Source organism: Heterodontus francisci, chromosome 33 (genome assembly GCF_036365525.1).
Source record: "Heterodontus francisci isolate sHetFra1 chromosome 33, sHetFra1.hap1, whole genome shotgun sequence".
Classification (NCBI taxonomy): domain Eukaryota; kingdom Metazoa; phylum Chordata; class Chondrichthyes; order Heterodontiformes; family Heterodontidae; genus Heterodontus; species Heterodontus francisci.
Window position 1 is genome coordinate 57457966 of NC_090403.1, and position 12511 is coordinate 57470476.

At 42.9% G+C, this 12511-nt stretch overlaps 1 pseudogene; it reads left to right on the plus strand.

Moving 5' to 3' along the window:
* The first annotated feature begins 445 nt into the window (after nucleotides 1–445).
* The window catches only part of LOC137347967 (retinol dehydrogenase 8-like), a 33204-nt pseudogene continuing 21138 nt past the window's right edge, over nucleotides 446–12511 (plus strand).

Sequence of the window (12511 nt, forward strand, 5' to 3'; positions counted from 1 at the left end):
AGGAGCTGCTATTCTCTATAATATACACAGGAGCTGCTATTCTCTATAATATACACAGGAGTTGCTATTCTCTATAATATACACAGGAGCTGCTATTATCTTTAATATACACAGGAGCTGCTATTCGCTATAATATACACAGGAGTTGCTATTCTCTTTAATATACACAGGAGCTGCTATTCTCTTTAATATACACAGGGTCTGCTATTCTCTATAATATACCCTGGGACTGCTATTCTCTATAATATACACAGGAGCTGCTATTATCTTTAATATACACAGGAGCTGCTATTCTCTATAATATACACAGGAGCTGCTATTCTCTATCATATACACAGGAGCTGCTATTCTCTATAATATCCACAGGAGCTGCTATTCTCTATAATATACACAGGGACTGCTATTCTCTATAATATACACACGGACTGCAATGTCTGCAACAGTGTGGAACCTTGCAAGTGTTGTAAAGCAGAGAGGATTCAGACACCAATACATCTGAGTCTTCAAGCTCTAAGATTCCACAGTAAAGTGGGCCAGTCACTGAGTTATTGCCTTTCATGATGTAGAATTTGAGGACAGTGAGAGTGAACAGCCGCTGGAAAAAGGACTTCATAAAGAGATTGGCAACAATCTGCATGCATCACCTTCGCTACTTAAAGCTTATCAGATTTAAATCTTTAAAGCAAAGAGCAGCTTGAAGCAAAGTTGATTCTCACTTACCAGCTGCAGTCAATATTACAGCCCTCAGACAAGCCTGTCTCACTGTGCAGAAAGCAAAGTGTAGACAACTGTGGGATTGCAATCTTATTATTTGGAATATAAGTGTTCTTGGAATCCTGGAAGAGCTCCATAAGGAAAAATGGAACAAAAGGTTGTTCTGGTAACTGGCTGTTCCTCAGGGATTGGTCTTGCTATTGCAGCTAAACTAGCCAGTGATGAACAGAAGCGATTCAAAGGTAAGGCTCCTATTGTCTGTTTTTCTGCTGATGTTACCCATCACCCCTGTGTTCGCTGACGTACATTGGCTCCCGCTCCAACAGAACCTCAATTTTAAAATTCTCATCCTTGATTTAAAATCCTTCCATAGCCTCACCCCTCCCTATCTCTGTAATCTCCTCCAGCCCCACAACCCTCCCTATCTCTGTAATCTCCTCCAGCCCCACAACCCTCCCTATCTCTGTAATCTCCTCCAGCCCCACAAGCCTCCCTATCTCTGTAATCTCCTCCAGCCCCACAACCCTCCCTATCTCTGTAACCTCCTCCAGCCCCACAACCCTCCCTATCTCTGTAATCTCCTCCAGCCCCACAACCCTCCCTATCTCTGCAACCTCCTCCAGCCCTACAACCATCCGAGATCTCTGTAAACTCCTCCAGCCCCACAACCCTCCCTATCTCTGTAATCTCCTCCAGCCCCACAACCCTCCCTATCTCTGTAACCTTCTCCAGCCCCACAACCCTCCCTATCTCTGTAACCTTCTCCAGCCCCACAACCCTCCCTATCTCTGTAATCTCCTCCAGCCCCACAACCCTCCCTATCTCTGTAATCTCCTCCAGCCCCACAACCCTCCCTATCTCTGTAACCTCCTCCAGCCCCACAACCCTCCCTATCTCTGTAATCTCCTCCAGCCCCACAACCTTACAAGATCTCTGTGCTCTTCTAATTCTGGCCTGTTGAACATCCTTGATTTTAATCGCTCCACTATTGGTGGCCATGCCTTCAGCTACCGAGGCCCCAAGCTCTGGAATTTCCTCTCTAAGCCTCTCCGCTTCTCTCTCCTCCTTTAAGATGCTCCTTAAAACCTACCTCTTTGACCGAGCTTTTGTTCGCTGCTCCCTAATATCGCTGTATGTGGCTCAGTGTAAGTCTTTGTCTGATAACTCTCCTGTGAAGCACCTAGGGACATTTCACTACCTTAAGGGTGCTATAGAAACATAAGTTGTTGTTGGAATGTGTGCAGTGTGAGCTGGACATAATGTCATACAACAAGGACTGGGAGAGGACAGAAAACCTGTTGTACAAAGGCAGGTTGTAACAAATCTCCCGTCAACATTTTTACAGCCTGTACACAACCACAAAAGCTCCAACTCTCTGACCCACACCCAAATTGGGATTTTGCTGTTTACACAGGATTGGTGAATTCATTCTGGTGAGTTTGATTGTTGCACACGGGGAGACTTGGCATCACAGTGGAACCTCTTCTCCTCCTCACTCCACACGCAGACACTGAACAGCCACCCAGTCAAACTGGGCCCAAAGCTTCAGCAACCAATTCAAGAAACCTTCCTGCTGGGATCAGCTATACAGAGATTGAGTCATAGAACCACACAGCACAGAAGGAGGCTATTCAGCCCCTGTGCCCTTGATGGTAGCTGGGTGTTTGTGGCTCAGCCCCTGTGCCGATGATGGTAGCTGGGTGTTTGTGACTCAGCCCCAGCCACAATGACATATTCAGGCACTGTTGACAACATCTCCCTTCTCTAGCCATGTCCCCTTCATGTTCCTATAGGATTCGGTGACTGAGTGAAACCAGCCCTGGGAAAGGGCGATTCCCAATGGGACAGTGTGGAGTATCACTGGGGCAAAGGACTGAGAGTGAAGACACCAAGAAACAAGCTCCCTGTTACTTTTGATGAAGACAAGTAGCTGGTCTGTAGTTGCAATTTCCCTTAGGCTATGCTTGCCACAGAAGCAGCTTCTGGCAAACTGAAAACAGCTCCTGAGATCGGGCAACAGGAGAGTCCATAAGGTAAAATTGCAAACATGTAATATAATGTAAAACGAGTGTGGAGCAACCACAGCCTCAGAGCACAGACCAAATTCAAAGTATACAAGGCTGTCGTCCTCACCACCCTTCTGAATGGCGCCACCGTCATGTACGCCTTCTAGAAGGCTTCCATCAGTGCTGCCTCCGCAGCATCCTCAGTGTCCGCTGGCAACACTGCATCACAAACATTGAAGTCCTGGAAACAGCCAACATCACCAGCATCGAGGCCATCCTCCAGCAAAACCAACTGTGTTGCCCGGATGGACGACAGTCGCCTGCCCAAGATCATGTTGTCTGGAGAGCTGGCCATGGGTAAATCGAACAGAAGGTCCCATGCAAATGTTTCAAGGACTCCCTGAAGAAGTCCCTCTCTGTGTGCCACATCGACCATCGCCAGTGGGAAGCGCAGGCCATAGATCGTGATGCCTGGAGATGCTACATCAGGAGGGCTACAGACACCTTTGAGACTGAGTGAAGAACCAGCATGAAAGACAAAAGGAAAAGGATCAATCCAATTGCCCCCAGCAGCGACTACACCTTCACTTGTACCCGCTGTGGAAGAATCTGCCAGTCACTGATAGGCCTGACTGGCCACCAGCGGGAACAACCGATGACTACAACCTTCCCAAAATCTTTGTCCACAAAGAAATGCCAGGAATTGCACTTAATAAGTGTGCAAGGGGTCCGGGGTTACATCAGGGGTCGAGGGTTACATCAGGGACAAGGCAAGTGATCACAGGATTTCCCAAAGGTACAAGAACCAAATTGATCAATTAAGCCCAAACATGAAAATTTGTCAGTGGAATATTACACTGAGTGCATTACACTGCCATTTCACTGCCATTTCACCATTACACTGCCATTACACTGCCATTTCACCATTACACTGCCATTACACTGCCATTTCACCATTATACTGCCATTTCACCATTACACTGCCATTACACTGCCATTTCACCATTACACTGCCATTAAACCATTACACTGCCATTACACCATTACACTGCCATTACACCATTACACTACCATTACACTGCCAATTCACCATTACACTGCCATTACACTGCCATTTCACCATTGCACTGCCATTACACCATTACACTGCCATTTAACCATTACACTGCCATTTCACCATTACACTGCCAATTCACCATTACACTGCCATTACACTGCCATTTCACCATTACACTGTCATTTCACCATTACACTGCCATTACACCGCCATTACACTGTCATTTCACCATTACACTGCCATTTCACCATTATACTGCCATTTCACCATTACACTGCCATTACACTGTAATTTCACCATTATACTGCCATTTCACCATTACACTGCCATTTCACCATTACACTGCCATTACACCATTACACCGCCATTACACTGTCATTTCACCATTACACTGCCATTTCACCATTATACTGCCATTACACCATTACACTGCCATTACACTGTCATTTCACCATTACACTGCCATTACACCATTACACTGTAATTTCACCATTACACTGCCATTACACCATGACACTGCCATTACACTGTCATTTCATCATTACACTGCCATTTCACCATTACACTGCCATTACACCATTACACTGCCATTTCACCATTACACTGCCATTACACCATTACACCGCCATTACACTGTCATTTCACCATTACACTGCCATTACACCATTACACTGTAATTTCACCATTACACTGCCATTACACCATGACACTGCCATTACACTGTCATTTCACCATTACACTGCCATTTCACCATTATACTGCCATTACACCATTACACTGCCATTACACTGCCATTACACCATTACACTGTAATTTCACCATTACACTGCCATTACACCATGACACTGCCATTACACTGTCATTTCACCATTACACTGCCATTTCACCATTACACTGCCATTACACCATTACACTGCCATTTCACCATTACACTGCCATTACACCATTACACCACCATTACACTGTCATTTCACCATTACACTGCCATTACACCATTACACTGTAATTTCACCATTACACTGCCATTACACCATGACACTGCCATTACACTGTCATTTCACCATTATACAGCCATTTCACCATTACACTGCCATTACACCATTACACTGCCATTTCACCATTACACTGTCATTTCACCATTACACTGCCATTACACTGCCAATTCACCATTACACTGCCATTACACCATTACACTGCCATTACACTGTCATTTCACCATTACACTGCCATTTCACCATTACACTGCCATTACACCATAACACTGTAATTTCACCATTACACTGCCATTACACCATTACACTGCCATTTCACCATTACACTGCCATTACACCATTACACTGCCATTTCACCATTACACTGCCATTACACCATTACACCGCCATTACACTGTCATTTCACCATTACACTGCCATTACACCATTACACTGTAATTTCACCATTATACAGCCATTTCACCATTACACTGCCATTACACCATTAAACTGCCATTTCACCATTACACTGCCATTACACTGTCATTTCACCATTACACTGCCATTACACTGCCAATTCACCATTACACTGCCATTACACCATTACACTGCCATTACACTGTCATTTCACCATTACACTGTCATTACACTGCCATTTCACCATTACACTGCCATTACACCATAACACTGTAATTTCACCATTACACTGCCATTACACCATTACACCGCCATTACACTGTCATTTCACCATTACACTGCCATTTCACCATTATACTGCCATTTCACCATTACACTGCCATTACACTGTAATTTCACCATTATACTGCCATTTCACCATTACACTGCCATTACACCATTACACCGCCATTACACTGCCATTTCACCATTACACTGCCATTTCACCATTATACTGCCATTACACCATTACAATGCCATTACACTGTCATTTCACCATTACACTGTCATTTCACCATTACACTGCCATTACACCATTACACTGTAATTTCACCATTACACTGCCATTACACCATGACACTGCCATTACACTGTCATTTCACCATTACACTGCCATTTCACCATTACACTGCCATTACACCATTACACTGCCATTTCACCATTACACTGTCATTTCACCATTATACTGCCATTACATTGTCATTTCACCATTACACTGCCATTACACCATTACACTGCCATTTCACCATTACACTGCCATTTCACCATTACACTGTCATTTCACCATTATACTGCCATTACATTGTCATTTCACCATTACACTGCCATTACACCATTACACTGCCATTTCACCATTACACTGCCATTACACTGTCATTTCACCATTATACTGCCATGTCACCATTACACTGCCATTACACCATTACACTGCCATTTCACCATTACACTACCATTACACTGCCATTTCACCATTACACTGTCATTTCACTATTACACTGCCATTTCACCATTATACTGCCATTACACCATTACACTGCCATTACACTGTCATTTCACCATTACACTGCCATTTAACCATTACACTGCCATTTCACCATTACACTGCCAATTCACCATTACACTGCCATTTCACCATTACACTGCCATTACACCATTACACTGCCATTTCACCATTACACTGCCATTACACCATTACACCGCCATTACACTGTCATTTCACCATTACACTGCCATTACACCATTACACTGTAATTTCACCATTACACTGCCATTACACCATGACACTGCCATTACACCATTACACTGCCATTTCACCATTACACTGCCATTACACTGTCATTTCACCATTATACTGCCATTTCACCATTACACTGTCATTTCACCATTACACTGCCATTACACTGCCAATTCACCATTACACTGCCATTACACCATTACACTGCCATTACACTGTCATTTCACCATTACACTGCCATTACACTGCCATTTCACCATTACACTGCCATTACACCATAACACTGTAATTTCACCATTACACTGCCATTACACCATTACACTGCCATTACACTGTCATTTCACCATTACACTGCCATTTCATCATTATACTGCCATTTCACCATTACACTGCCATTACACTGTAATTTCACCATTATACTGCCATTTCACTATTACACTGCCATTTCACCATTACACTGCCATTACACCATTACACCGCCATTACACTGTCATTTCACCATTACACTGCCATTTCACCATTATACTGCCATTACACCATTACAATGCCATTACACTGTCATTTCACCATTGCACTGCCATTACACCATTACACTGTAATTTCACCATTACACTGCCATTACACCATGACACTGCCATTACACTGTCATTTCACCATTACACTGCCATTTCACCATTACACTGCCATTACACCATTACACTGCCATTTCACCATTACACTGCCATTACACCATTACACTGCCATTTCACCATTACACTGCCATTACACTGTCATTTCACCATTATACTGCCATTACATTGTCATTTCACCATTACACTGCCATTACACCATTACACTGCCATTTCACCATTACACTGCCATTACACTGTCATTTCACCATTATACTGCCATTTCACCATTACACTGCTATTACACCATTACACTGCCATTACACCATTACACTGCCATTTCACCATTATACTGCCATTACACCATTACACTGCCATTTCACCATTACACTGCCATTACACTGCCAATTCACCATTACACTGCCATTACACTGTCATTTCACCATTACACTGCCATTTCACTGCCATTACACCATTACACTGCCAATTCACCATTATACTGCCATTACACCATTACACTGCCATTACTCTGCCATTACACCATTACACTGCCATTTCACCATTACACTGCCATTACACTGCCATTTCACCATTTCACTGCCAATTCACCATTATACTGCCATTACACCATTACACTGCCATTACTCTGCCATTACACCATTACACTGCCATTTCACCATTATACTGCCATTACACCATTACACTGCCATTTCACCATTACACTGCCATTACACTGCCAATTCACCATTACACTGCCATTACACTGTCATTTCACCATTATACTGCCATTACACTGTCATTTCACCATTACACTGCCATTACACCATTACACTGTCATTTCACCATTACACTGCCATTACACCATTACACTGCCATTTCACCATTACACTGCCATTACACTGCCATTTCACCATTACACTGCCATTTCACTGCCATTACACCATTACACTGCCAATTCACCATTATACTGCCATTACACCATTACACTGCCATTACTCTGCCATTACACCATTACACTGCCATTTCACCATTACACTGCCATTACACTGCCATTTCACCATTTCACTGCCAATTCACCATTATACTGCCATTACACCATTACACTGCCATTACTCTGCCATTACACCATTACACTGCCATTTCACCATTATACTGCCATTACACCATTACACTGCCATTTCACCATTACACTGCCATTACACTGCCAATTCACCATTACACTGCCATTACACTGTCATTTCACCATTATACTGCCATTACACTGTCATTTCACCATTACACTGCCATTACACCATTACACTGTCATTTCACCATTACACTGCCATTACACCATTACACTGCCATTTCACCATTACACTGCCATTACACTGCCATTTCACCATTACACTGCCAATTCACCATTATACTGCCATTACACTGTCATTTCACCGTTACACTGCCATTTCACCATTACACTGCCATTACACCATTACACTGCCATTTCACCATTACACTGCCATTACACTGTCATTTCACCATTACACTGCCATTACACTGCCAATTCACCATTCCAGTGCCATTACACCATTACACTGCCATTACACTGTCATTTCACCATTACACTGCCATTACACTGCCATTTCACCATTACACTGCCATTACACTGTCATTTCACCATTGTAAAGCCATTTCACCATTACACCGCCATTTCACCATTACACTGCCGTTACACCATTACACCGCCATTACACCATTACACTGCCATTACAATGTCATTTCACCATTACACTGTCATTTCACCATTGTAAAGCCATTTCACCATTACACTGCCATTACACCATTACACTGCCATTACACTGCCAATTCACCATTATACTGCCATTACACTGTCATTTCACCATTACACTGCCATTTCACCATTACACTGCCATTACACTGCCATTACACTGCCATTTCACCATTACACTGCCATTTCACCATTACACTGCCATTACACTGCCATTTCACCATTGCACTGCCATTTCACCATTACACTGCCATTACACCATTACACTGTCATTACACCATTACACTGCCATTACACTGCCATTTCACCATTACACTGCCATTACACCATTACACTGCCATTACACCATTACACTGCCATTACTCTGCCATTTCACCATTACACTGCCATTGCACCATTACACTGCCATTTCACCATTACACTGCCATTACATTGTCATTTCACCATTACACTGCCATTACACTGCCATTTCACCATTACACTGCCATTTCACCATTACACTGCCATTACACTGCCAATTCACCATTATACTGCCATTACACTGTCATTTCACCATTATACTGCCATTTCACCATTACACTGCCATTACACTGCCATTTCACCATTACACTGCCATTACACTGCCAATTCACCATTTCACTGCCATTTCACCATTACACTGCCATTACACTGCCATTTCACCATTGCACTGCCATTACACTGCCAATTCACCATTATACTGCCATTACACTGTCATTTCACCATTACACTGCCATTACACCATTACACTGCCATTACACCATTACACTGCCATTACACCATTGCACTGCCATTACACTGCCAATTCACCATTATACTGCCATTACACTGTCATTTCACCAATGCACTGCCATTACACCATTACACTGCCATTTCACCATTACACTGCCATTACACCATTACACTGCCATTACACCATTACACTGCCATTACACTGTCAATTCACCATTATACTGCCATTACACCATTACACTGCCATTACACCATTACACTGCCATTACACCATTGCACTGCCATTACACTGCCAATTCACCATTATACTGCCATTACACTGTCATTTCACCAATGCACTGCCATTACACCATTACACTGCCATTTCACCATTACACTGCCATTTCACCATTACACTGCCATTACACCATTACACTGCCATTACACCATTACACTGCCATTACACTGTCAATTCACCATTATACTGCCATTACACCATTACACTGCCATTATACTGTCATTTCACCATTACACTGCCATTACACTGCCATTACACTGCCATTTCACCGTTACACTGCCATTTCACCACTACACTGCCATCACACTGCCAATTCACCATTATACTGCCATTTCACCATTACACTGCCATTGCACTGCCATTTCACCATTGCACTGCCATTACACCATTACACTGCCATTTCACCATTACACTGCCATTACACTGTCATTTCACCATTATACAGCCATTTCACCATGACACTGCCATTACACCATTACACTGCCATTTCACCATTACACTGCCATTACACTGTCATTTCACCATTATACTGCCATTACACCATTACACTGCCATTACACTGTCATTTCACCATTATACTGCCATTACACTGCCATTTCACCATTACACTGCCATTACACTGCCATTTCACCGTTACACTGCCATTTCACCATTACACTGCCATTACACCATTACACTGCCATCACACTGCCAATTCACCATTATACTGCCATTACACCATTACACTGCCATTACACTGTCATTTCACCATTATACTGCCATTACACTGCCAATTCACCATTATACTGCCATTACACTGTCATTTCACCATTACACTGCCATTACACCATTACACTGCCATTACACCATTACACTGCCATTACACCATTGCACTGCCATTACACTGCCAATTCACCATTATACTGCCATTACACTGTCATTTCACCAATGCACTGCCATTACACCATTACACTGATATTTCACCATTACACTGCCATTACACCATTACACTGCCATTACACCATTACACTGCCATTACACTGCCATTACACCATTACACTGCCATTACACCATTACACTGCCATTACACCATTACACTGCCATTACACCATTGCACTGCCATTACACTGCCAATTCACCATTATACTGCCATTACACTGTCATTTCACCAATGCACTGCCATTACACCATTACACTGCCATTTCACCATTACACTGCCATTTCACCATTACACTGCCATTACACCATTACACTGCCATTACACCATTACACTGCCATTACACTGTCAATTCACCATTATACTGCCATTACACCATTACACTGCCATTATACTGCCATTTCACCATTACACTGCCATTACACTGCCATTACACTGCCATTTCACCGTTACACTGCCATTTCACCATTACACTGCCATCACACTGCCAATTCACCATTATACTGCCATTTCACCATTACACTGCCATTGCACTGCCATTTCACCATTGCACTGCCATTACACCATTACACTGCCATTTCACCATTACACTGCCATTACACTGTCATTTCACCATTATACAGCCATTTCACCATGACACTGCCATTACACCATTACACTGCCATTTCACCATTACACTGCCATTACACTGTCATTTCACCATTATACTGCCATTACACCATTACACTGCCATTACACTGTCATTTCACCATTATACTGCCATTACACTGCCATTTCACCATTACACTGCCATTACACTGCCATTTCACCGTTACACTGCCATTTCACCATTACACTGCCATTACACTGCCAATTCACCATTATACTGCCTTTACACTGTCATTTCACCATTACACTGCCATTACACCATTACACTGCCATTACACTGTCATTTCACCATTACACTGCCATTACACTGTCATTTCACCATGACACTGCCATTACACCATTACACTGCCATTTCACCATTACACTGCCATTACACTGTCATTTCACCATTATACTGCCATTTCACCATTACACTGCCATTACACTGTCATTTCACCATTATACTGCCATTACACTGCCATTTCACCATTACACTGCCATTACACTGCCATTTCACCGTTACACTGCCATTTCACCATTACACTGCCATTTCACCATTACACTGCCATTACACTGCCAATTCACCATTATACTGCCTTTACACTGTCATTTCACCATTACACTGCCATTTCACCATTACACTGCCATTTCACCATTATACTGCCATTACACCATTACACTGCCATTACACTGTCATTTCACCATTACACTGCCATTACACTGTCATTTCACCATTACACTGCCATTTCACCATTACACTGCCATTACACCATTACACTGCCATTACACTGCCATTTCACCATTACACTGCCATTTCACCATTACACTGCCATTACACTGCCATTTCACCATTGCACTGCCATTACACTGCCAATTCACCATTATACTGCCATTACACTGTCATTTCACCATTATACTGCCATTTCACCATTACACTGCCATTACACTGTCATTTCACCATTACACTGCCATTACCCTGTCATTTCACCATTACACTGCCATTTCACCATTACACTGCCATTACACCATTACACTGCCATTACACTGCCATTTCACCATTACACTGCCATTTCACCATTACACTGCCATTACACCATTACACTGCCATTACACTGCCATTACACCATTAC